The sequence below is a fragment of the Anastrepha ludens genome, chromosome 5, assembly GCF_028408465.1.
Source record: "Anastrepha ludens isolate Willacy chromosome 5, idAnaLude1.1, whole genome shotgun sequence".
NCBI classification, from domain to species: Eukaryota; Metazoa; Arthropoda; class Insecta; order Diptera; family Tephritidae; genus Anastrepha; species Anastrepha ludens.
The window spans coordinates 41,192,397-41,215,306 of NC_071501.1; the positions used below are offsets into that span (position 1 = coordinate 41,192,397).

At 37.2% G+C, this 22,910-nt stretch overlaps 1 protein-coding gene across 3 annotated transcripts in view; it reads right to left on the bottom strand.

The window, feature by feature from the left end:
* Positions 1-22,910, bottom strand: part of LOC128864424 (solute carrier organic anion transporter family member 5A1) — a 123,273-nt gene that overhangs the window by 50,751 nt on the left and 49,612 nt on the right. For all 3 annotated transcript variants that reach the window (XM_054104075.1, XM_054104076.1, XM_054104074.1), the window contains exon 2: positions 18,406-18,457. The gene's annotated coding sequence lies outside the window, so the exon portion shown is untranslated. The remainder of the gene's footprint in view (positions 1-18,405; positions 18,458-22,910) is intronic.

The following is a 22,910-nucleotide window of genomic DNA, read 5'->3' on the forward strand; positions in this document are numbered from 1 at the left end:
GGTTCGTACCCTGTATAATACATCCATATTCATCGAGATGATTATGAAATTGGACAATTATGTGGTGAATGAGAATATATATTATTGTCCGGAAAAATATTTCTTTATTTATTCACTGAAGTCCTCATGTTGTTCCCCCTCTATATGCGTATAAGAATATTCACAATCGTAAGTATAATCCATAATCCTTAGGTTACGTTAGGTAAAGTGGCTGTCCTTCGACTAGAGTAGACCAGTTGGAGGCCCATTGTGATACTACCGGAACTATCCTATCCTTACTCTCTTTAAAAAGCTGGCTATACTAGCAACTTTGAGATTCGCAAAATCGGTAATGTTGTACAGAAAATCGAGACTGAGCAATCTCAACCGTCTTCGACACAGAGCCATGCCGCCGCATAGAAATTGTTCGACTGTCTCTTCCTCTTCTATATCCTGACAGCTTCTACGATAGCTTCAATGTATGGTGACCCTAATCTACTGACATGTCTTCCTATTATACCGTGCCTAGATAGGACACCTACTACGATTCTTAGATCCTTCCTACTCAGATTAAGTAGACCCTTAGTGAGACCCATGTTCTATTCGGGTCATGTTTGCCTACTGTTAGCGCAGGTGTTTTAATGTTTCCAGTAGAGATTTGCAACAGTAATGGGACGCTTGTCTAGTAAAAGTTTACATGTTGCCATGGGCATGGGTATGTCGACCTTATCATGACTAATTGGGAGGGAGGAGCCCAATCTAGCTAACTCATCTGCCTTACAATTACCTTTAATGTTACTATGCCCTGACACCCAGAGTAGATTAATGGAAAAAGTTCACTTCCTTGGAAGCCATGGACTTTTCCGAGCTAATAGAAGCACTCAAATATCAGATCAATGTGCTGTGCTCAACAGAGCTCTTCCTCATGAAGAGAAGGAGAGCCTGCAGCTTCAGATTCGTGTGGCATTCGACTCGAACTCTTTCGAAAGCTCGAAATAGTAATTTTAAAATTATAATTTTTTCTCTTGAATAAAAAAAAAAACCTTAAGTAAAATATAATAAAAACTGGAAAGTCAACAATTCAATTAGCCTTGGCTATGAAACTATTTTAGTTCGCTTTTAACTTAACTTGAACATCTTTCCTTTTTACTAAAGTGAAATAGAATAGTAACCACACCTACCTCTCATAAAACTGATAGGTATAATAAAGATCGATTAAAATAAAAATCGATTAAAATAAGGATGGATTCAGCCCAAACTTAACCGTAAGTGTATCCTGAATCCTAATTATTGAATACTCCCTCCTGTAATCTTAGATTTAATTTATTCTCGAATCGTATTCTGATTGATTACTTCATATTTGTAGGATACTCAAATCGTCTGTCGCCTTACTAATATATAACCCAACTAAAAGATTACGAAGTATATTACATATATTTCATGTAACTAAAAATACGTGCACACCACGGTGGAGAGAATGCATACATATGTACATATTTAAATTTTGCGCAGCAGGAACAAAATATGTAGATTAGTGAAAACGGCATAGGTAGGACAGAGCATTTAATTTTATACTTGCATGCCCTTTGATGGCGTATGCAGAGGCAATGAAGAGCAAATTCAATAGCCACACAGAGCTTCAATTGTATGTATGTGTATGTGTATGCATATGTAAAGGGCGTTTGTTCTTTGTGCCAGTTGATGCCAATTCCTACTTGAGGATCTACCATAAGGCTAAATTGTTTGTTCTCACGTTGCAGTGCCTCTAAATATGCATACTCGTATATGTATGTACGTACATTCATACATACATACACATATACATTATTATATTTCAACACCGATAGTTACCCGGTAGAAAAAACTTGAGCTTCAATTCAGTAAATTTCTAGTTCAAAACAAATATTATTTCACAGAATGTGAGTTTCTTCGCGTGGCAATTATTAAGTCCGTCCGTGGGACGTAAAAAATTCGATCCTTTCTTTTAATGTTCAGCATTTATTCAAGAGAACCATATATGGCAAAATGTCATCAAATTTATTAGTATAGACAAAAATATGCATAAAAGAAAGAAAGTTCGAAAGACGACTGCGCGAAAGGCTACAATTTAGCAGGACAAGATCATAGTTAAAAAAAGTAGGCGCCACACTTTTAAAACTTACCGAGCGATAACGCTGGGAATAAGTGAGGAATATAGCCTGAATATGGTAGGTTAGGTGAGGTTAGGGTTAGACCTTACAGGTCCGTTGTGATACCACTGTGCGACACGGAAATTCATTTATTTTCCTTCATGGAACCATTTTGTGGCTCTTATGCAGCACATCCCCACGCCAGACAATTATATAAGAGAATTGAAAGTGTTTACCTAGACATGGCAGGACAATTGCAAAGCAAGCACGCAACTGTTTCTTCCTCTTCTTCATCTCTACAACTTCTACAATACTCATGGGAGAAAACTCCTAGCCTTAAGGAATGCCTGCCAAGTAGCCAAGGAACGGTTATACAAGCTTCGAACTTCGAGATATCCTCTCTTGAGAGGCTAAGCAGTTCCTTTGACTTTTCTTGTTTATTTGCGGCCATAGTAACCTGAATATGGGATACGAAGCAGAAAGATGCCTTCATGAAAATAAATTGTGTGTGGCGTTACCGAAAATTAAAAAAGCTACTGTTAAAAAAATAAATTCGGGGCATGTTTGTCTTTTGCAAATGCCGATAGATGTAAAGATGTAACATTTTTTTATATTTTTTTATTTTATTTATTAAGCCAATGAATATAACAGATTCCTATAAGCTAAGTGGACATATTTTAAGGTTAATAGGCAATAAAAAAAAATAAAACACAATAAAACTATTTATGATAAATATTCAAAGATTTTAATAGGTGATCTTTTGAAAACTTAGAGATTTTATTAAACTCAATTAAGGTGTAATAGGAGCATTCTAAACATAAAGGTATTGTGAAAGAGCAACATAGAAGAATTCCGACCTATGCAGAGCTCTGGCCGGAATATTAAAGAAAATCCTCTCAAGAAGAACAGGACAGTTAACAGCACCACGATTAACAAAACTTAAAGAAAAGTAAAAACTGCATAGTAAAACCGTCTGAGCTTAGGATCCAGCTTATCGCCTATTGCGATAGCTGGAGTATCGCGAACGAAGGTACAGTCCCGGCTCTGAATATGTACACAAATATACTTTTATTAATCGAAAAAATAACAATAAAATTATTAGTTTACAATGAAAGACGAACACTAGCTACCACAGTTTACGGTTCATTGCCATTATGGGGTTAGGGGTAGTCAGAATTAAAAAAAAAATTTGATTTTTTTTAGCATTTTCTTAAAGTATAATACCTTAAAAATATTGTGTGAAAATTGAAATGAATCCGACACTTCTTTTCACTCCTTCTTCTTAATTGGCGCGATAACCGCTTAACGAATTTGGCCGAGTTTAACAAAGCGCCGCCAGTCTTCTCTTTCTTGTGTTAACCGGCGCCAGTTGGACACACCAAGTGAAGCTAAGTCCTTCTCCACCTGATCTTTCCAACGCAACGGAGACCTTCCTATTCCTCTGCTACCACCAGCTGGTACCGCATTCAGAGCCGGAGCGTTTGTATCCATTCGGACGACATGACCCAGCCAACGTAGCCGCTGGATCTTTATTCGCTGCGCTATGTCTACGTCGTCATAAAGCTCATACAGCTCATCGTTCCTGCGATATTCGCTGTTGCCAAAGGTCCAAAAATCTTCCGCAGAATCTTTTCTCAAACACTCCAAGCGTCGCTTCATCGGATGTTGTCATCGTCCACGCTTCTGCGCCATACGTTATGACGGGCATGGTGAGAGCCTTGCAGAGTGTTATTTCATTTAACTACTTTTCGAGTTATTTAACAATTAACGAAGGCCGCTCGGGGCTCCGGAGCTCGATAGCAAAACTTTAAATGCGTTCTTCTCAAAACTATGTTTTTTGAACTGGTGATCACTGTAACTTAAAAATCGCTTTGTAGATTTCAATAAAACTTATACTGCTTTTGAAAAACATAAAAAACTCGTACCTGATCAAAGAACTCTTTTTTAAATTTCGATTTTTTTTAAACAATTAATTGTCCTTCTCGAAAATCTGAAAAATATTTCCTGAGGCCGCCATATTACTAATTTTGAAAAAAAGTTTCGATCAGGCACAAGATTATCCATTAATAAAACTAATTTCTCTTGTCCGATTGATTTTAGATAAATCTCCAAGGGCTTGTGATGATCACCGCAAGGGAATTCTGGAGAATCGGGCTCCACACAAACAGCGATAACTTTTACAATTATTAGATAATGTTATTTTTCTTTATTTTTTTTTTAATTTTGCTTAAGTTAAGTCGAAAGATGGTGTATTGATGCTATGTTTTTATTTTTGTAAAATAAAGCTATTGACTAGCAAAAAAAAAATTATTGAAAATCATAATTTTTTCGGGCCTCTGCCTACCCATAAGCCCTTATATAATTTTTTAGTTTGTTTTAAATATCTTGCTAGATTTCTCAATTTTTAAGAAATAACTTCATCTTTTACTTTGTTAAAGATTAACTTTTATATTTTAGTTAGATGTAAGTTTGCAAATGAATTATGTATATATTTTCATTATTTTTTAGTTTTAGTAGTCAGTCTGAATTATGATTTCTTTGCTTCTTAAAAAAATAGCTAAATAAACTATCAAAAAAGCCTGCAGCCGACTACAGGTAACACTGTGCATGACATCACCGTACAAACTTGCTGCTTATATAGATTAGAGAAGGAACACGTCCTAGTAATTGTTCTAAACTCACTTGAAGCGACCCTTTTCGTTACTCTCTGCTGGGTTGCATTTAAACAAAGTATGTATAAGAGAATATTAACATACATAAATACATACGAGTACATACACACACATGCATTTATATGTAGTTGTAAATAGTTTGTTAAGCGTATTACAAAATTCAGCTGCTACCGGCAAGTTTACTATTGAGGAAGTCCTTGATAACGACTTTGTCATTACGTAGTCAGGTCAAGTTCAACCAAGCACACGCTGAGCACTGCGAAGGTGAATGAGAACTTTTATCGAAGGATCCTATGCAAGTCTTGTCAATATTTCAGAGTGAAAAACAAACGCGGATAATTTGATAAATAGCGTAATTTAAAAAAAGATTTGAAAATTCTACACCAAGTGAAGGAATGGCAGAGTTCACACCTCAGAGCTGTGGTATAAAAGTGAAGAAAAGATTTAAATTTGATTAGCTCATTGCGCCACAACTACCTTTGTGTAAATTTGACTAGCTGATTTACTACGGCCAAAATGCGACTCTGAGCATGGCATTTATTTACATCTCACTTTCTTTTCGACCCGGCATATGTCCGCCGCGCGATTAGTCCAATTTTTGACTACTTCTTCCAATAAATCTGGCCGTATGAAGTGGCTTGAATATTGCAATAAGTTGATTGTTAAGCGCGCTTTATGGCAAGTTGCCTGTTTTCGATGTTTTGCTGACTAATTTTTGGAAACAAGAATTCAGTCAGCCTGGCTCAATAGCGCTCGCCATGCACTGTAACGGCAGCTTCTCCTTCAACTCAAAAGAAATAAGGACCAATGATGCCGCCAGTGCTCTATGAACTTCTCGAACAGATTTGATTTTTTCAAAGTAAACTTACACAATTTGGAGGCGTTCTTCTGGCGTTTAACGATTCATGAACCTTACTGAACAGAAATATCAACACAGTTTGCTCAGTTTTCTCAGCTCCCAGTTATCTATATCGATAGTTCTCATGCAGCTAAAAAACACCCGACACTACCTGTTTACGTACTCTCAGACCAATTGAGGCACAATTCTTAGACTTTATTCAAAAAGTCAAAAAATTTGTTTTGGAAGCTGAACAGGTGTCAAATTGCAAAACTGGCAAGATGGTTATTAGGTGGTTGTCTAGAATCCACAATTTCAGGAGTATCAGCGCACTCGAAAATTGAACTCGAGGTATTCTCCTTTGTATGAGAATACGCCCAATCGCAAGAGTTTTCACTGTCCTACACAAGTTTAGCTTCGAAAAACATAAACCGCTAATCTTTTTTTTCCAAAAACGAAATGAAGCACAAAAAAAAAATTATACTGAATATGACAAAGACCTAGAAAAATCATTATTTTTAATTTATATGTCGGAAACCAATAGATGTGCCAAGCAATAAGGTACGGTTTGAGCGAATCAATGGTAGTACACTTTGCACTAGGAAAATTACTTGGTAGAAAAACACTTGTGAATTATGGAAAATAAACACATAGGAAGCTATGAAAAGCAGAATGGAAGAAGTTGGCAATGAAAAGTAAAAAGCGTCTGATAAATTAATATTCCTAAATACACCGGGGATTATTAAAGTTTCGGTGATTGCAAGAAGAGTGTGTGCCGGTAGCTAAGTGAAATGCAGAATAATGTAGCCACCGGCGATTCTTTACATATCGAGAATGGAAGTTTCGACATATAAATAATTTTTTTTGAAAAATCGGCGAAATGTGAGCATATGCCCAATCGCAAGAGCTTTGGCTCTTCTACGCAAGTGTGGCTTCGAAAAACATATTCAACTAATAAGTCTTTTTCCAAAAACGAAAAGAAGCACAAGGAAAAAAGAGGAGTCTATTAAAGGTGGTGTCGGTAGACCAGCTGATTTTGTTTTTTTTTTCTTTCGCCGTGTACATTGAGATTTCTGCATAAAATGAAATGGCGAAAAGCTGTTCCATTCCCACCATCCTGGAATGCTTCTAGCACCAACTTCATTCATGTTGGCTGTGCAAGCTAGTGCGTACTTTTTTTTTCTACTTTCTCTTGCCGCACACAGCAGTAGTCAAACCAATTCTCTACTACGGTATTGCAATATGCCCTTTAAGTAAGTGGTCAAACACAGACTATGGACACGGTAAAATCTTGGATGACTCGTTGGGGTTTCCCGGACAGGTGGACTATACAGTCCCGCCTCTACTTGCCATTACAATAGTTCACAACCCTCTTACTCTCGAAGGAAGAGAGGGAACCAGACGCGGAAAAACAGGACGAGTTCCTTCATGTATACACAGATAGCTCAAAGCTCAAGGGCAGGGTGGGCGGAGGTGTATATTCCAAACATCTAGGCATCTCCTTCAGTTTTCGGCTTCCCGACTACTATAGTGTCTTTCAGGCTGAACAGATGGCAATAATGAAATCCGTGACACTGGTACAGGGTGATGCGATATCTGGAGATTATATCTTCGTTTTCACTGATAGCCAGGCGGCGATAAAATCTCTGACAAAGCAGTCGACAACCTCCAAGGTCGCCACGAAATGCCGCAAATCTCTTAACAAGATGGCTGGGTCATTTCACCTAATGGTAACATGAGTTCCTGGCCATTGTGAAATTGAGAGGAACTGCAGATCCGATGAACTGGCGAATATCGGCACCAATTCCGCCGAGGGTCTCGAACAACTGTCTGGCTTGGATGTCAACAACCTAATAAGGTTCTTAAACTGCACAGACTGGATATATGTAGTTATGCCGTAAATAACTGATAAACGAGTTGGTAACGAAGATGTGACAACAAAATGGTTCGGAAGCGCTAGTTGGATTCTGGATGAATCACCACTCAAACCAACCAACCAACATAGACAATGATATAAGTATACCCTTGCAAACATGTAAACTACTTATCCGCGAAGAAATTGTAAGAGCATCGAATGAAAGGTGGTGTAATGAAGCCACTTGCAAAATCGTCCGACAACTGTGGCCGACTGTCAATGCTAAACGCACGGAACTTCTACTAGTTAAGCCGAGATAAGAACAGTCTTAGCACACTGATTTCAGTTATAACGGGGCATTGCTTAATCAGTAGGCACGCCCAGAGAATGGGCATGACTTCTGTAAAAGTAGTCTAGACGAAGAAGAGACAATTCTGTGCTTTCTGTGTCATTGTCCTGCTCTATCCAGACGCTGATTTGCCATTCTAGGCGGATAATCCTTTAATGAATTGGAAGATCTCAGCTCTGTCGGAATCAAGGATCTTATAAAATTTTTGAAAATTACACACTGGTTTTAGTAGAGATAAGGGCAAGTTCCCCATGCGTCATCACAATGGGCTATGAGCCTGAGTGTGTCTCACAATGGACAACCGCTTCAACCTAACCTAAACTTCTCTTGTCGTGACATTTCTAAAGTGTAAAACGTTGTTGTTCGTTTAATAAAAAATTAACACAATTAGAAAATATGAGAACCTCAAACTACAACACGCAAGATATTTTAAGATGACAATTAAAAAATTATATTTCCCATTGCTCCCATAGTGACTACCTATTTAGTTTGATAAAAATCAATCAATACATAACTTAGTAACAATCATTAGTTACCTAACGCGAATGTAAGTATGTATACATATACATATGTACATGTGTTATAACTACCTACATATATGAACAATACTCCATCGCTTGCTAGCATTTGCTGTGACCCAGTTTACTACCAGCCAAGCCGAGTTGAAAGAAAATGAATTGTGGTCACCTACATATCTACTTTAATTACTTATGTAATACGCATAACACGAAAACAGTAAAAATCTACTTACGTACACCCATAGATACAACTCTTTTCAGTTGCGGGCGTTATAATAAAAACAATACGGACGTCTGTTCGCCATAAGTTTTCAATTTATAAGCGGTGTGCGCATATTTCATCTATAAGTAATATAAGTTCACTCAATTTAATTCAATTCAATTGACTGTCGATACCGGAAAAATAGTAAAACACGGCACAATCGAATTCTTATACCCAGCAGAGAAATGCATTACTACCAGACGGGTGCGTTTTTAGTGATCTTAGAACACTGACTTGTTCGCATTACCCTACTTTTCCAACAAACAACTGAATAGAGCCTTAAAAGGTATTCTACGAATTTTCAATTGTTCCCCGCTGCACCCCTTTTCCGATAATTTTAAGGCAGCATTAAATTCAACAATTATGTTTATGAGACAAAAAAAGTGGTAGGGTATTTGACTATTGGCTTACGATTCAAGTGGTCTCAAGTTAGATTTTTTTAAAAGACAAACCCATTTTCAATTTAAAATTTCCCTATTTTTAAGTTATTTATTTCATAAAATTTGCTCCCACGATGTATGTTTTGTCCTACTTACTGATTGTACAGCCTGTTCGTTGACTTTAAGAAGGCATTCGACACAATCAAACGAGACGCAATATGGCTGGCGTTGAGTACAAAAGGAGTTCTCGCTAAGATAATCCGTCCCACCAGAGCTCTTTATGAGAACGCTCTGGCAGTGCTACACAATGGCAACATCAGCGACCCATTCCCCACCAACGCAGACGTAAGGCAAGGTTGTCCCTTGTCGCCCCTTCTCTTCGCCATCATCATGAGCCTGCAGAAAAGAGGCATCGAATGGAATTTCACCAGTCATCTTGATCGCCTGGACTTCGTCGTTGACATCTGCGTTCTTTCTCACAAACTCACTGACATGCAAGCGAAGGCGGGCAAGCTAGTCACGCTGCCACGCACTGCCGGACTGAAGCGAGGTCAACATCGCCAAGAATATTGGTTGACGGTTGCCCGGTAGATTATATCGGAAGCTTCAGCTACCTCGGCTGCACTATCAGGGCAGATGGCGGAACAGATGAAGATGTCCACTGCAGGGTAAACAAAGCAAGAGCGGCGTTTGGGCGAATGCAAGTTCGCAAATCTCCCGGCGCTCTAATTTGCGAATATTCAGTTCAGGTGTGGAGGTAGTATTGTTGTACAGAAGTGTCACCATCAGAGGACACAATCTTTCGACAACAAATGCCTCCGCATCATCTGTAGAATATTCTAACACTATCAGTAGCAACGCGCTATGGAAATTAACGAGTGAGAAACCCATCCTATGGCAAATCAAATGCAGAAAATTGCGATGGATAGGTCACACATTGAGAAAACGAGAATGAAGGAGGAGAACAGAGGTCACGGTCGGCTAACAGAGGGTCGCGGTCAGCCAAAGAATACTTGTGATGAGCTCCCAGATACTAACATCGCATGGGACGGCGCAAAAACAAAAGCTCAGAACCGTGTACGACGGAAGAGTCACGTCGAGGTCCTATGCCCCCGAGCAGAGTGAAGAAGGAAAAAAAACCTAGCCGATAACTCCTAACTTTAAAGTGCTTTTCAACATTATTCGTTTTCTCAACTGACTGGCAATGGTAACTACGGGAAGGTTAGGGTAAAAAGTACTATTTTATTGAATTTATTTCTATTTTATTTGATTTATATTTTATTTTATTTGATTCATTTTATTTACTACTTTTACTCATAACGTATCAAATAACATTTATTGAAATTTTTTTTTACGTAACTAATTTCCAAGCGGCACTATTATACTCCTCAAATTCTATTTAAAAATGCTTATTTTGAAAACTCTCTCACGAAACTGAACAGATCACGAAAAAAGATTGCTGGCGTATATTATCGCCTTTGCCACTATCGTGGCTATATTGAATGCATACGGCTGGGTACACTAATAAGTTTTCCTTTTTTCTTTGGCTCGTGCCACACGCCTAACCAACCAGTCTAGTCGACCGGTCGTGCAGCTTTGTAATTTCCTATTGTGGTCCACCGTTCGCCAGAGCTGTCACAGTCTAAATAAATTATCTGCATAAATATTGTCTTGTGTAATTCCAAGCGTATTTGTACGCCCACGCATCTGTAAAGATATTTGCATAGACAAGCACATACACTGCTGGTCAACTGAAAAGGTTCAACGCCAATAGGTTTTTTGGGTTGAAAAGTGGAACATTTTTTAATGGCCGAGATTCATGACTCAGAACAATCCTTCATGGTGGACGTGACGGGCATCGCAATTTTTATCAGAAGCAAGTAAATGAAAATCTTTCTCAAAAGTTCGATGTGGCGTAAAATTAATCAAATTAATTAATTTTTTACTAATAAATGACTGATAGCAACCTTTATATTACGCGCCTTTATGCGCTCCATTGCTTCTCTGTTTATATAATATTTTTTCTTGTCAAAAAAGTCTTAAAATGTTTATAAAAACATTAAAAATATTAAAATATTAACCAATCGAAAAATCCGTTCTGAAAAATGTTTTTTTCGAGAAAAACGCAAGAAAATATAACATTTCTGCTGCGCTCTCCTACAGCGCTGTCCGCAAATCGTTATAAATTCTCTAATTATTTACATAGATATTTTTATCGGAAACATCTCAATAATATGGACTTTTGAAAATTTCAGAGAGGTCTTATCCCTTAATACAACGAAAATATCTACAAGCAAAATACATCGAGTTAAGTTAAAATGTTGCCAAGAATTTTTGCTTCGTAAAGCGGCACGGCATTGCGGCCGCCATAGCCGAATGGGTTGGAGCGTGACTACCATTCGGAATTCACAGAGAGAACGTAGGTTCGAATCTCGGTGAAACACCAAAATTAAGAAAAACATTTTTCTAATAGCGGTCGGCACTCGGCAGGCAATGGCAAACCTACAATCGCCATGAAAAAGCTCCTCATAAAAATATCTGCCGTTCGGAGTCGGCTTGAAACTGTAGGTCCCTCCATTTGTGGAACAACATCAAGAGCTCGGCCAAACACCCAAAAAGGGTGTACGCGCCTTATATACATATATATATATATAAAGCGGCACTTTATGAAAGCTGTTAGAAATTCTCATTTGTACTGAAAAAATAAAAGAGCATAACAAAACAATTATGGCGAATGAACGCTATTATTAATGTTGTGTGTTTTTGCCTGAGCTTCTCCTCCTATTTAACGGGCGCGTCTTTATGTTGTTCTAGAAATGAAGGTATCTACAGTTTTTAGCCGCCTCCAATGAGAAAATGGTTTTTGTAAGCAGTTTTTTAAAGCAATAATATAAACGGAGGTTTGTCTTTACCTGCCGAGGGGCGATCGCTATTAGAAAAAGCCTTTTCTATTATTTAGCTACGGCGCGCTGTGGCGTCCGAAAAAAATCAACTTAAGTCCCAGCTAGTTTAGACTGAGTTACTATAATTTAACTTATCTAATTTTTTTATACAACCTGCTTTAGGAAGCGCAGGAGGAAACTTAAAAACCTGTAGATTCTAAGTTATTAATGTACAGCCGTTGAAAAATACTTAAGAACGAAGCGTTGATAACCATATGTTCGCATCTTCTATCGAATACGGTGTCGTAACGGTACTTTTTGTGCTTGAATAGATTTGCTATGCGTTCATTTATCTATTTTTCTTCAAGGGTTTGCATTAATTTTTTGCTTTCTAGTAGGACCACTAATATTTTTTGTGAGAAATATATTTAAGAACGCCTCGGCCTTCATCCAAAATTTTCAAATTAATTGTTTTTTGCTTTAAATTGTAACTAGTAAATAAGTAAAAAACAAGATGTCCGAAATGGTTCTAGAGTATTGGACTTTAGTTGAAACAATTCAATATCAAAACGGCAAAATATCGGATTATCCTACAGTGCTAATTCAATGCAAACATTTCAAAAACGATGGCTTTCAAGCTTTGAAATATTTTTCTGAGTATAAAACAGCAGAAAACGTTCTCAGAAAAAAGGAAGCGCGAAAGACTACTAGCCGGATTTATAGGATGATCGTTAGATTGTCGAAAAGGAGTCCCGAAAGAATGCTGCTGACATCCAACTCGAAGTTTTTGTTCACCTAGAAAAGCCAATAACGAAAAGAATATTTGCGCTTCGATTGGCAAAAACAGGGCTTCACGGTCGACTGGTACGGTGGCGAGAGCACAATAGCGTTATATTTTAGTCAGCGATGAAACAAAAATAAATAGAGTTGATCCAGATGGTAGGTAGTACGTGCGGTGGCCAAAACGTGAAGCAATAGATGCCAAGTTCAGTTCACTCACTATAAAGCGAGGAGGCTTGATAATGGTATGGGGCTAATTTTCGTGGAACGGCTTCGGGCCAATACGTCATATTAAAGGTAATATGGATGCAGTCAAGATACTTTAAAGCGTAATACTACCTTATCCGGAAGATAATTTGCCGGTGATTTGGAAGTTTCAACAAGATAATGGTTCGAAGCCAATTCTCGTGTGGCAAAAAAGTTTTTTCAAGACAATTTGCTCACTATTCTGGAGTGGGCATCTTCGAGTGTCGACTCGCCTTTGGAATGACGTCCAAATTGCTCTCAGTACGCAGAATATCAGAAATTTGAATCAGTTATTTAAAACAACCAGGGCAGCATGGGAATCCATTCCTGTGATACGTTACAGAGACTTAAAAATGTCAATGCAAAATGTGCAGCGATAATAAGGGAAAAGGATTTTCAAAAAAATATTATATTACGAGTAGTGTATACTTTTCCCTTGCGGCTGCGTTTTTTAGGATTTGATTATTATTTTGCTTCGATCTTAAGTATTTTCCTCACAGCAATTTTGCATTGTATTAACTTATGTACATGAAAAAAGCAGGTATTAAAATCTAATTTTCCAAACGAATTTATTTGCCGTGGCATAATAGTCGACTAGCTGGCAAACAGTGGGATATAAAATAAAATGTCTACAAATATGTAAATATTTTAAGTAATCGTTCCAAAACAATACACTTAATTAACAAAAGCTATGAGAGCGAATTAGTGCTATACTTGAAAGTTTTCAATTTTATGTTATTGAGCATTTTCTGCTGACTGAAAAATTGAATTCCTCTTAAAATGTAAAAAACAGTATCAATGAGATCAATAAATGAGTAACAATGGTGATTGGACAATTTACGCTGACATGTTTTGTCAACTATAGACTCATGTATGCATACGTAAGCAATAATTTTACTCTTATGCGACGCGATTTATTACTAAGTTTTTCTGTCGTGCATTCTGTAGTAATCAATTGAGCAACAATGTATAGGTGCACGCACACATATTGTACGAAAATAATTGTAAGCAATTCATGCTCGGGTTATTTCCCCAACGTAAATTTGCAGTGTCTGACAGTGCACAGATGTATAAATATATGTACGAGTATGTACTTATATGTTGCATGCGGCAAACAACTTTGCAAGATTTAGTTTAGTTTATGTGGTTCCTCGCTAATATTTTAGTGCACTTTTACTAAAATCTCTGATGGCTCCCCTACAATTGGAGGGAGCTTGCAATCGCTCGGCACTTACTTCGAATAGAAATTTGTAAAAAAAAAAACTCTGACAGAAAACTGCTCCAAGAGATGATGCCATATTCAGACTAGCTTAGACTCATAGGTCTAAAATTCAATTAGCCTCAGTGTGAAACTATCCCTAACACACTCTTATTCAAAAACATATATTGTATTGCCATAAAATAACAATTTCTTCGAAGGGTACTAAAAGGTTTTCCAATAACAAGTATTATTTGTCGCTATCGAAAGATGATTAACGATTTTTTATGGCCGGAATTGAATGGTATTGATCTGGACAACGTTTATTTTCAACAAGACGGCGCTACGTACCACACAAGCAACGAAACCATTGATCTTTTACGGGAAAAATTTCCGGACCGTGTTATCTCTCAAAGAGGTGATCACAGTTGGCCACCGAGATCTTTTAATTTAACACCTTGTGACTTTCTTCTTTGGGCCCACGTGAAAGGGAAGGTCTCCGCCAACATCCCAGGGTCGATTCAAGTCCTCAAAGATTGAATTCGTGAGGCTATCGAGGACATAGGGCAGCCACTTTGCAATTCGGTTATGGAAAATTTCATGAAAAGGATATTGTCCTGTAAGCGTGGTCATGGTGGTCATTTGCCTGATGTTATTTTCCACTATTAACGGCAGGTCTTCCTCTTTATAATGAAACAAACATTCGATCATTTATATTAAAAAATACCATTTTTCTTTGAATATCAAAATAACACCTCTTATTAAAAAATAAGATAAAATAAAATGAAATAAAATAAAATAAAATAAAGTAAATAAAATCAAAAGCTTCGTTTTTTCCAAATGTTTTAATGTCATAGACAGAAATCCGAAGTAAGCAAAAATATTAATAAGATCACCAATCATTCAATTTAAATTACACTGTGCACGTTCAAAATTTGGGCGAAGGTTTTTATAGGTGGTCTCACTGAATTGGGCGTTTGTGAATTATGGCGTTGCCATCTGAATTTTATTTCAAAACTAGCAATTTGTCACACACTTCAGTTGTTTATTAAAATATACGTATGTAGGTATAAAATGAAAGACGTTTAAACAAAATTTAATAAAAAAACAGATTTTAGCGGGATGCCACTTATCTTTTGGAAACTAAGAAATTGATTATATACAAATTCATATATTAACTGTAAGCAAATATATAGAATTCATTCATCAATGTAAAAGTAAAAAGATAGTAATATAAATTGTAAAAAGGCAGATTTAATTCAATAAAATTTTTAAAGGCGGTTTCATTTGAAATGGAAATTTGAAAAGGTCAAGCCAAGGAGCACCAGGAGATCTGGTGGCTCGTAAAACGCTCAGGCTAAACAGCCCATTGTATTTAGAGCTCTGGAAAGAGGGTAGATAGTCAAGTAGGTAAGAAGAAAAGTATCAGAGAAAGATATAGGAAAGAATAGAGACAGAGATAGTCCTGTGAGAATTTTCCAGATTCTTTGGCAAATTTGTAAATACCCTCCAGTTTTAGAGAACGAATGTTACTCATTTTCACGACATCAGAACTCAAAACTCGTAGCCGTGCTCTAGCAAAGGCAGGACACTCACAAAGAAAGTGATCAGTGCTATCCGCCTTCTCCAAGCACGATAGACACATTGGGCCCTCAATGATTCCAATGGTGGTCATATCCTGACCCCATGTGGTGTGTCCTGTAATAATACCGACCATCAACCGAACGTCTTTCCTTCCAAGTTTTAGTAGAAAGTTTGACAATTTTCTGTTCGGACTTGTCATAAAAGACTTTGCAGTTCTGCAGCGTTCTAGACCGGACCATCGCGCTTTATGTAGATTGCATACATAATCGCTGATCCAATTCATGATTCCTGCCGTACTGATTCCGATTATTGGCTCTGGCCTTTGTGGGGGATGGCTGATCCGCAGTTGGTCAATTCATCGGCAATTTCGTTTCCTTGAACACCGGAGTGTCCCGGAACCCATATAAGTACAAGCCTGTTTTGTCTTGCAACAGAATTAAGCTTCATCTTACATTCTTGAACAATCTTTGAGGTTTGCTTTACGTTCTACAGGGCCTTCAGTGCAGCCTGACTGTCAACCATTCGATTGCTTTCAGGATGGCAAAAACTTCCGTTTGGAAAACAGTTGCCATTTCCCCCATAGAATAGTGTTACTTATTACTATCGTTTAAGTACCATCCGGCTCCAAACCCTATTTCATTCTTGGACCCATCGGTTAAGAAAATATCCGTCAAACCTCCCTGCATCCATTCTGGTTTGCTCCATTGCTCACGCAATAACAACAAATTTTCTTCCAAATGAAACTGTGGGTATCAAGTCGTCTTTAGTTGCCGAAAACAGTGGATACTGCTCAGATAGCAACTTAAAGATTTCTCTGTGTCCGTTGCTATTTAGTGTTAAAGAAAAATTTTAATTAATAAAATGATTTAATTAGAGGTTGGGAAATGGGTATCAAACAAAATGTGTTCAAACGAATGAACAAAGTATTATTTAAAATTATTTATGTTTGGTGGTGCCATCCATTTGATAAGCCACAAATTCTAACATTTAATAATTTAATATTTTTTGAATGGCGTTGCCACCTATTTTTAATTCAAAAGGTATTGCAATGTATTAAAATAAAATAATGCATACCATAATGGTCAGAAAGTACCGTGAATGTTTAAATAAAACAAAACAGAGTTAAATTTCAGACAAATTTATTTTATCTCCTTCAAAATATAGACGGGTCATCATACAAGCAACACACATGTGCCAACGTTTAACCCACTCCTCTATGCACCCCTGGTAGGCCGACGAAGGGAGGGCCTTCGGCTCCTTCGTCGCATTCTCTTTGATCTCCTCTATCGACTGAAATCTCCTTCCACGAAGTGGTAACTTCAACTTGGGAAACAAAAAGAAGTCACACGGGACCATATCAGGTAATACGGTGCTTGCACGATGGTATTTACTTGGTGTTTGGTCAAATAATCCAGTACAATTTGAGCTCGGTGCAATGGCGCATTATCATTATGCAAAATCCAAAAATTGTTTGCCCACATTTCCGGCCGCTTGCGACGTACAGCATCTCTCAAACGCTTCAAAAGTCCTATCAACGTAAGAAAAAAATAAGGACCGGTTCCGACGTGCGCGGTTCGTTTAAATTAAACATTCCCAGTACTTCTTGATCACAGGGTATATTAAAATAAATAAATATCAATTAAAATCAGAAATGTTTGCCTTTCCTTTTCAAAAATTTATAATTATTATTATTTTTATTAACCATAATAAAAATTGCAGTGTATTCTCTCTTAAGCAAGCACCTAAAAGACTGAAAAATTTGTCGACTTTAAAGAAAAGTATAAAAAAAGTAAATAATAATAATTCTTAAGAATTTGTGATATGTACCTACTGAAAAAATAGTCCGCTTATGGGAGGTGCCTGTTAGGAACGAGTATACTGTATAGATAATATTAAGCACTATTTGCTGTATTTTATAAATGTTGAATGTATTAAATTTTTTTTATACACACACGTATATTTCTTTGTGTTTGCCGTTCGTTTCAATCGAGTGATTTTTGTGTGTGCAGTTGTTGTCCCATTACTGGAAATAGGGTTCCACCTCGTTTCACATCTCCCTATTCCCCAAACCTGGGTCTTCTATCTTCGTTCCCCAATTTGAAGACATGGCTGGTGGGAAAAAGATTTTATTCAAACCAGGAGGTGATTACAGAAACGATTGGCTATTTTTCAGAATTGGACAAATCCTGTTACTCAGAAGGGATCAACAAACTAGAACAGCGTTGGACGAAGGGTATAAGCCTAAAAGCAAACTATGTCAAAAAATAAAACAGATTTACCCAAACAATTAAGTAGTGTTTTATTTTTGCGCGGACATTTCAAACGACCCTCGTAAACCACGTTCACAAGCTAGCATTATACAAAGGCTTTCGATAGTTTTTCTGCTTAAAAAAGTAGGTGATTCCCAAATATTGTCATATCGTCAAGGCCAATTTTAAGCATTAAGTAAATTTTTGTATTTTTTTTTTGTAAACGGACATACTTACGTGTGTATGCGTGTGCATACTTATTTATTTGGTGCAAATATATGATATTGAAATTTCATATTTAGAGATATTTTTCCAAATTTACTGTACTAATAAGGCTAATGATATTTCAATGCTCAAGCATATGTACATTTTGCACAGCCAATAAATTCATTTAGTTGTTTACTCGTCCACTTAGTATCACTTAAATCTTTTCATTTACTCGGAAGGAATTCTAGGAATGAGTTTCTAAAAATATATCAATTACCTGCAGAAACCAAATATGTCTACAATACGTTCATATGTATTCGGGTGCTCCTCTGTAAAAAAGAAGAAAAATATGTTATTGGAAATTCAAGCCAAAAAAATGTGTTATGATATCTTTGATGTGACATGACACATCGTTCTAAATTTTCATACCACGTTTATGCATGATTTTTCAAAGTAGCTGTTTTTCATCATTTAATAAAACTGCTATATTTTTATACTCAAGAAACATTTTTTAACACCATGCTTTAGCCGAAAGAAGTGGGAAGCAATTAACTATATGTATTACAACAAAAACATATGGCCGTCCAAAGGACGAATCACCTGTTAAGATACTCTCTATCAAACATTACACGCATCACTGCAACTCTTACAGGTCATTGGAAGGTTGAGAATCACGCAGCCAGACTCAACCTCCCCTTCAAAGTTGTCAAGCGGAAGCGGTGAAGGAAAGTCTATTCCACTACTTATGTGAACGTCCAAGGCTAGCTAGGCACGACTTCGCTCTTTTGTTAGGCCTGTCTTACAGCAAATTAATGAGTTTCCGACATCGAGATAAAGAATGGATCTGACTTAAAAGCAAAAACAAAAAAAGACATCATCACACAAGGACAGTGCCTGCCACAAAAGACGAGAGGAAGAAGAAGAGTGTTTTTACTCATTATTTTGTACAATGTTTAACACTTAACAAGATTTAGCTGGTAGAAAAATGTATACTAAATCCTGTAAATCGTGACTAAAAGCGTGGCTAAGTTACTCTCCCGAAAACGCTTATAGTTACAGGTATGCGTTAAGCCCCATATCTAAACCTTCTATAGATTATGTTAAAAAAACCTCTGACAGGAGCAGAGCGCGAATTTCACTGTTAACACATATCTGTCTTATCGAATTTCTTGCCTTCATTGCCTTAACGTCAGCTGTCATTTCGTAGTTTGACAGCTCAATTTTCATTTGGCTGCACCATTTGCATGCGCGAATACAGCAACCAGATTGGTTTGATGCCATTTTGAAAATGAAATGGTAAGACAGCAAGGCGCCTGAGAAGAGAAAATTTCTGCATGAAAAAATTCAAAATAGAAATTTAACAGATTTTAAGACACATTTAGTAGAAGCTGTAGATGTGGGCAAAGAAAACCTTTTCTTATAACTTATGACTAAATAATTGATGCTACATGGCACAAAACAAGAAATTGAAGGCTAAACTTCAGATAATGAGGTCAAATGGATACGAATGTAATGCGAGCACTTATTCTTATCGCTACATTCTTTGTGTTGAATCACGGAAGCAAAAGCAACAGAATTAATTCAATTATATTAACATCTTTGAGAGTCATCAAACGTAACTGAGTTTGCTGAACTTTACTTGTTACGAGTTTAACTGCATTTTAATGCACTTACGCATGTATAGGTGAGTGTGCATATATTAGAGTGCATTGCATTCAAATTTGTAAGCCTGTAGTGAAAGACACCAAACCATTTGGCGTTCGATATGCATGCATGCATACATACATCTGCATATATTATAAATAACCTGAAAATACTGCATTAGTTTCATTCAGGTTAATGAAAACCCATCAAATTTAGATTGAACATGATTCTGTTTTTTTTTATATGCATACCTACATACATCTGTATGCATATTGAATTTCACATTCACTCGAACGGATGAAATCGGCGTGGCGCTAATCGACAATTCCTTGGAATAAAAAGCCATATTTATTAAAAATTATTACCTAGCGTAATCATACCTTGGAATATATTTTAGTTCGTATTAAAAATGCCGAGTCCAGAAGTCTTTCAAGTCCAGAATTAAGAAATAATAAAAGTCAACATCAAGCGAGGTGTGGCTATTAAATAGCGAGACTAATGAAAGAGTGAGAGCATCTTTTTCGAATAAAATAATATACTTATTCTGAAAGTGGCGAATAGATGAAGCAATATAAATAAATATATCTTGGCAACGCGGGAATAGAGCTGCCTTAAATTACATTTTCTGTAAAATAGTGAGTTAAGCCAGTTTTTTGAGCGATAGCCATATTTGCTAGGAGCTTTGTGAGAAATGTAGAAAGCGTGCGTTGTTTTTACCAAATGAGGTCCGCGTATGAAAAACGATTTGAAGTAGTGTTCCTGTATGCACACCCTAAAGGTCCAAAAATGTTACGTGCCTCTTTTTATTCTTCTTAATTGACGCGATAACCGCTAACCCGATTTTGGTCGAGTTGAACAAAGCGCACCAGTCACTTCCTTCTCATACCAGTCGGCGTCAGCTGGACACACCAAGTGAAACCAAGTCTCTCTTCCCCTAATCTTTCCAACGCAGAGTAGGCCTTCCTCTTTCTCTGCTACCACCAGCTGGTACCGCATCGAATACTTTTACAGCCGGAGTATTTACATCCATTCGGACGACATGACCCAGCCAACACAGCCGCTGGATCTTTATTCGCTGCGCTATGTCTATGTCGTCGTAAAGCGCATACAGCTCATCGTTCCATCGCCTGCGATATTCGCCATTGCAGAATTTTTCTCTCAAACTCTCCAAGGGACGCCTCATCGGACGTTGTCATCATCCAAGCCTCACGTGCCTCTGCAGCAAAATATGTATTAGAAGAAGAAAAATCGTTCTCCAAAGCAAGATCAGAAGATCATTGATTTGTTTGTGGCAAAGCCATACTTATCGTTGGGTGAAACTGAAACAGTTTTATGGTAGAGGGGTATTACCGATGTGTCCAAAGACACGATTCGAGGACGATTACGTGTAGAACACTTGAAATTCCACCACATTAAAAAACCGCTCTTCTCATTATCGGACATAGAAAAGGGACTTCCTTGGGCAAATGCAAATTCAAACGTAATATTAACGGATGACTCTTCCTTTTGAATCGAATAGTTACAAACATCGGTCCTGCTGAACTACTGACAACTTGAACGAAATGTCAAGCACCCAGTTAAGGTTAATCTGTGGGCATGCTTCTCCAAAAGGCATTACTACCATCAGCTGCGAAAATCTTTGGAAGAGCTAGCTATAACCTTGGATTTTACAAGAGAACAACGATCCCAAGTATAGAAGCCGAAGGTGTAGACAGTTGAAACAGCAAAATGGGGTTAAAATGTTGGATTGGTCTTCCCAGTCACATAATACTAAACCTGTTGAAAATGTTTCGGCAATAGTTAAGCAAAATTCAACGGAAAGCAAATATGGACGTTCAAACAGTTATCAAAGCAAATTAGATTGATTTGGAGCCGATTACCTCTAAGTCTTGCGCAGAAATTAACCTCTTCTGGTATGATTTATCTACTAATGAAAAAAAGTGCATCATCACTAATTAGTCGCCTAGCAAGTTTTCGCTTTCTTGGTAATATTTCAATGTCATTATCTTCATTATCAGTATCAGGTACACTTATTTCTTCTGATTCTTCATAATCGCTCCAATCACCTTGACCTTCATAGTCTGCAAAACTCTTATCCATTATGGTATATACAACACGTTTTTCCTTTATAGAAATATATGTATATTGGCCGATGCTCACATTATCTTTTTAAGCCTGAAGTCTTACAGACTAACAACAATTCGCCCGTGACTTGTACCAAGAAATTTTAACGGTAAACACTATGTGATAGGGATCTGTGATATTTCCACAAGTAAAAAAGGTGTTGCCCAATTCAGTACACTAAAAATTTTAAACTAAATTAATTATCATATTCAACAGTGTGCATGGCGAGTGTAGGTCGTCATTGTGCGATATGGCATGAAAAACCAATGACGAGCTAGACTCCTCATTTTACCGGAAAGGGTTAACACGAAGTATAACACGAAGATGTGAAGCTATTATAGCTAACAGTGGTAACTCTATTGTACATTTTATTGAATATATTGCATATTATAAGCCCATACAATGCAGATTGTTAGAATCGAATTGGTCAAATATTTGCTAAGTTCTGGCGGTTACGCTTCTATTAGACAGACAGGTTGCTTACTTGCAACCCACATTTCGAACGAGACGTCAACGAACTAATATGAGCGTCGCCTGTGTTGCTTTCCATCTCAGTTTTTTCGTAAACAACCCGCTGTCATAACCCCGGATACGTCAGCCTATCAGCTGATTCCTTCAAACTCGCTGAGAGCCGGTTAACAGTCTGATGTTGGCCGTACCTCTCAATACTGTACATCGAGCTTATGTATGTATGTAGGTATTTTCTTCTCAACTATCGAATCAAAAAATACAATATTATCAGGTCGTTTTCCGAAAATGTTATTTTAGACGTGGTAGACTCATATACTATCTTTATTCTTATCCAAATATTTTTCTTCCCATCGCTATTTTCACCATTGTTGTTTGTTTATTTCATTGTCAATTTTTAATTAATTTATGACACTGTTCGGAATACTGGTACATAAACAGTTGTTGAACCGAATGGGCCTCATAGGACAAGTAAATGCAGATGTGCAAATGTAGTATCTACATTTATCTAAAAAAACAAGAACACATGGGTTGCATCTTTTTTAC